Here is a 6,002-nt window from a genome sequence, read left to right on the forward strand (position 1 = left end):
TATATTATGTTTATTCAAATATATTGATTAATTATCTTGTATTTGATTTAATAGTAAATTGTAAGAATTATGAAAATTTTCACAAACTAAATACTCCGTTTTTAAATTCTTAAATATACTCCGTTTTCTAAATTCTTAAATATACTCAGTTTTTTTAAATTCTTCAATATACTCCGTTTGTTAAAATTTTTAAATACAGTTCTTTTTTAAAATTTTTAAATATAGTCCTTTTTTAAAATTTTTAAATATAGTCCTTTTTTAAAATTTTTAAATATAGTCCTTTTTTAAATTTTTAAATATAGTCCTTTTTTAAAATTTTTGAATATACTCCGTTTTTTTAAACTTTGAAATTTACTCCGTTTTTTTAAATTTTTAAATCTCCCTTTTTAATGTAAAATTACACCAAAAAAATATCCAAATGATCTTATATTTATTATTTTTTATAAAAAAATTTGTATAAAAAAATAAATAAAAAAAAAAATTAAAAAAAAAAATAAAAAAAATATATTAAAAAAATATATTAAAAAAAATAAAATTAAAAAAAATAATATTAAAAATTTCCCCGTGATTCAGTGAGTTACCATATATTTTTAATTCTTCGATTTTTTTTTACATTGTAAAGTGTTGGAATTTAAAGAAATAAAATATTAAAAAGCATAAAACAAAATATATTCTCAAAAATCTATAATTCAGAGCAGTGGCGTAACTACGGGGGTGGTTTTCGGGTTTGGACCCCTCCCAGAGCAAAATTTTTTTTTAGATTATACGTTCAAAAGACTTAAAAGTGATTTTATATCAATTATATTTTTCTGGTTTTGATGTTTGTGGAAGGATATTATATTACTATTGAAATTATTCTGGATAGTATTATTATAAAGTCATTGAGAATAATCTACTAAATTATAATAACATATTATTGATGCATTTAAAAAATATATTTATTATATATTATCGAAGATATAGTTATGATTTGTAAGATAAGCCCGGCCGAAGGCCGGGGAAACGGGCCGAAGACCCGTTAAAGGAGGTCCGGGGGGCGAAGCCCCCCACCTTTTATATGTATGGACCCCCTCTAAGGAAAATTCCTAGCTACGCCACTGATTCAGAGCTTCTAATAGGAAAGTTATTAAGATTATACGAAAACGTTCATTTCTTGATTACGGAGATTATATATATTAGATAATATTTTATGACAAAATAATAGAAATGGTGAAATTAATTTAATTTTATAATTAGATTCAAGGTAGTAGAAAATATTTTCAGCTGGTTGTAGCAGAAGGGAGGGTAGCCGTTCAAGAATTCGAATAAGCAAACACCCAATAACCAGAAATCAGAGGAACAATCTTAATGTTAAAATAACATTTTAAAAATGATGAATTCATATAGTGCCTGAAATGATTATGAGCCTTAAAAAAAATTAAATATCCTTCTGTATTTTCTAGAACTTTTATAGGTAAAATTATAAGTTATTGATTGGCAAATATTGTTAAAAGTTAACCTAAATTATTGAATTTATTATATATTATAGAGTTTACTTTAATCAATTTTATAGGTAAGCGCTTCTATAAAAACGTCATATAATCTCTAATTAACTATAAAATGGTGGAGATTAGAGATGTAAAGTATCAAAAAATTTTTGGTGGAAACTAGTTGTTAAAAAATTTTCAAATATATTTAAATACAGATGCTGGCTTAAATAGTATATAGGTATAGATATATGGCCTAAAAGTGCTATACACAGATATATCTTCCCAAGATATTTTTTTTATTATAATAATGTAAGGTGTGCATTTTAATTTGATAAATAAAATTTATATAATTCAAATTATCATATTACAATTATACAAAATATATCATTTATAAGTATATCATTTAAAACATTTTAACTACTGTAAAAGTAGAAAAAATTAAATATTTTTAAAACAAAACGATCAAAAATTTTTTTATTTAGTTTGATACTCTATTTGTGTATAAATATTATAAATACATAATTTAAATAAGTCTAATTAAGTTTGGAAATTTTTCTAAACTATCTAAAAAAAAAAGATTTCCCTGAATAAAAATTGAAACGCTGAAATTTTTCCCTCTTAATTGCTCGAAATTAAAAATGCACAGAATTTTTGCTGAATTTCAACACTTTTCTTAAATCTAAAACGATTTGCTGATAGTTTCACATATTTTTCTGAGGTTCATTTTTTAATCTGTATGTTACAGTTCAATAAATTTTTTCTGGGCTATACAGAGTTTTTTCTCGACAATAAAGTTTTTCATCTGAGCATTAAGAAATAATTCTGAGCCTTTTTTTTTGAGCATTCACTGATTTTTTTCTGATCATTTCACTTTTAATTCTGAGCGATTAAATAGAAATCAAAATAAACTTGCCTTGAATTGGAAAAAAATAAAGTAATAATATGATTTGGTTATTTTTTTTAAATAGAAAATATTGATATTTTTATGACTTGATACAAAGATAGATGGTAAATAAAAATCTACATAAATATGGGATTTTCTTTTAATATTAGTTCTGATAGGTAATAAATTAGTCCTTGGCTTTGTCCAGCTCGCCCTACTGTTTAGTCAAAAATTGACATTTTTGTTTTTTTTAATTTTATTTAAATTTTTATAAAAAAATATATAATATTGATGGCGCTATGCTTGAAATAAGAGTAAAAGAATTCTGGTATATATTATTGTAAAAAAAATGAGGAAAAATTAATAAACTATATACAAAATCTTCGAAAATTAGCAACGACTTATGAATTAAGGGAATATTTAAATACTGCATAAAAAGATAAATTTATATTCGGAATAAAAAATCCTAAAATTTTACAAAGATTATTATCTGAAGTTGATATAGACATAAATAAAGCTAAATAGCTACTGCAGTAGAAACAGCTATAAAAAATACAAATTAACAAAACAACAATTCAATACTTATCATTTATCCCCAATCTATTGGGTTTCGTTTGTTTTTCGGATAACGATCTTGACTTGTAATTTCAGTTTGGGAAAAGGAAAGGAATTTTCAATATTGGATCTCGCAGATGCCTATTTTCAAATTAAAGTGGGGGAAGAGTCTCAAAAATATCTTGTAATCAATATGCATAGAGGATTATTTATATATACAAGACTACCTTTTGGTATATCGTCTTCTCCAGCTATATTTCAACAAGCCATCGAGAATTTATTAAAAGGTTTTGAAAGAGTAGCTTATTATTTAGATGATATTATAATTACCGGGAAGAATAGAGAGAAGCACGAAACAAATTTAAAAAAGGTACTAAAATGTCTAGATGAAAATGGAATCAAGCTAAAAATAGAAAAATAAATTTTTCAAACAAAATATCGAGTATTTAGGACACAATATTTCAAAAAATGGGATTACAACTACCGAGAAAAATATTGAGGCAGTAAAAAAAGCACCAGAAACAACAAACTTGAAACAATTACAGTCATTTCTAGGGTCAGCGACATACTATTCAAAATTTATTTCGAATTTTGCAGCCAAAGCCAAGCCATTATACAAATTATTAGAAAAAGCAGTTGCTTGGAGATGGACTAATAAATGCAAAGACTATAAAAAAATAAAACAAGAAATAAGTAGTACTTCAATATTACAACAATATGATTCAAATTACCCATTCAGTAATAGATGCGCCCATAGGAATTGGGGCAGTAATATCACATATAGAGGGGGGTAAGGAGAGATCAATTGAATTCGCCTCAAGAACACTAAATGCAGCTGAGAAAAATTTTAGCCAAATAGAAAGAGAAGCTCTCGCCATCATATTTGGGGTTACAAAATTCAAAGAATTTATGTTTGGAAAAAAGTTCACATTACAAACAGACCACAAGCCAATAATAAGTTTATTACATCTAAGAAAAGATATACCAATAACATCTACTGCCAAATACAAAGATGGGCTTTATTATTAGCAGGTTACCAATTTGAAATAGAAGTCAAAAATAGTCTACAAATAGCAAATGCTGACATGCTATCTAGATTACCTATAAAGGGAACCCCAATATAAAAAGAAGAAACGCTTGATCAAATAGATGGGAAACACTTTTGAATGCAAATTGAAAGAGAAACAATGCGAGATGATATACTCTCTAAAGTATACAGATATAAAATAGACGGATGACCAATAAACTATGATGCATGTTTAAAGGAGTATAGCCAAAGGAGAGAGGAAATTTATAATATGGTATATTTACCTTTAAAAAATATAATAATTTTATCACTCTAAACCTAAATTAATTGTGAAAGTATAAAAAATGTATTAAAACAAAATATGATTGGAAAAAAACTCCTTTACATATAATGATAAATAAAATAAATGATATTGTTTTAATATGGAAAAAAAGACTTGGAAAGAGGCACATGTATGTTGGGCCCTTATTATCAAACAAAGGCATTAGATATATCATCCTGCTGAAAATTGGGCAATTATTGAAAATACTAAAAGAAAATAGTAATGGAAAACAATTACCTAAAAATGTGAACTATTAGCTATAGTGAAACCTTTGGGATAAAAAATAACCTAATCAAGCCGAAAGAGCCAAAGCGGAAAGAACGAAAACAATAAGGTCATAGATTTATTTGTTTATTATTATAAATATTTAATTTCCAAGAATTAATACACCTAATATTAGCTAAATAATTTTCCCTATATTTATTAAAAATAATTTATATATTTTTAACAATTATCGATCCTCCTGGCTTTAACAAATAATTCATATTTTTAAGATTAATTACGTGCAAGCAAGAAACCATCTTATCTTGTTGTGAAACTTTATAATTACTTTCTATTTATCTTATTTATTTTTTTATAAGATTATAATTAATAAAATTTGTGGAATATTGCTATTTCTAATTGATTTAATATTTTATTATTATATATTATCATATCTGTATTTAGCATTTATGACGAGTCTTTATTAATGATATAAATACTTAATGGTCTTTTTTAAAACTTATAAATACCCTGCGGCCCTTTTAAGAGCTCCTTAATTTTAATTGAAGTAAACTAGTTTTCCGATTCAATAACAAATAAATTATGCCATTTATTTTAAATGAGTCAAAAAAATGATATATTTTTTAAACCAAAAATCTAAAAAGAAATCACTAAACCGAGAATAGACATCATAACTCCAAAAATTAATGATGGAATCTTTAAAAAATTTTCATTTTATGTTTATATAAGTTAGTTTAAAAAAATAATGTTTTTTTAAAACCCTAAAATATAAAAAAAAATGTCTAAACTGAAAATGGACATCATAACTCTAAAAATAATGATGGAAACTTCAAATTTTATATTTTATCATTATATAAGTTTATACCAAATAAATTAATCCAAAGGAAAATATTATGCTCAATTTATATTATTTTTAATTAAATACTAAATTTTAAATCTATCCATCTGACGGAAATTTATTTATGATTTAAAATTTTATTATGAGTGTTATATTCTCTATATAATATATCTGTTTTATACATTTTATAAATGTGTTGACCCCTTTTTCTTCCATATTCTATTTTATTTACTTAGATAATTTCAGGAGCGTCACTAGCCTTTACAATCTCAGGGGGCTCAACTAAAAAAAAATTTATGGGAGGCTTCGCCCCCATACACTCCAATTTGCGGGCCTTCGGCTCTAAATTGTTACTTATATTTATAATTAAAAACATTTATATGTAAAATTTATTAAAATATTAACTCTAATTTAGTCAAATATATAAAAGTGGCATTTTACATAATATTTTATAACCAATCTACTTACTATATATATATAAAGAAATCTCTTATACTTATTTGGACCTTGAAAATATATTTAGGAAGAGACATGGTAATTAAATTTAAAAAGGAATAATATAGTTGATTAATGATTTTGAACTGGGCTAATTAAAATGAATTTGTTATTTTCAATTAATAAATGATTATATTTTTTTAATTAGGTTTATAAAATAATTTAAATAATAAAATAAAAATCAATTACGC

The sequence above is a fragment of the Gordionus sp. m RMFG-2023 genome, chromosome 1 (assembly GCF_954871325.1).
Source record: "Gordionus sp. m RMFG-2023 chromosome 1, tfGorSpeb1-WG-v2, whole genome shotgun sequence".
Classification (NCBI taxonomy): Eukaryota; Metazoa; Nematomorpha; class Gordioida; order Chordodea; family Parachordodidae; genus Gordionus; species Gordionus sp. m RMFG-2023.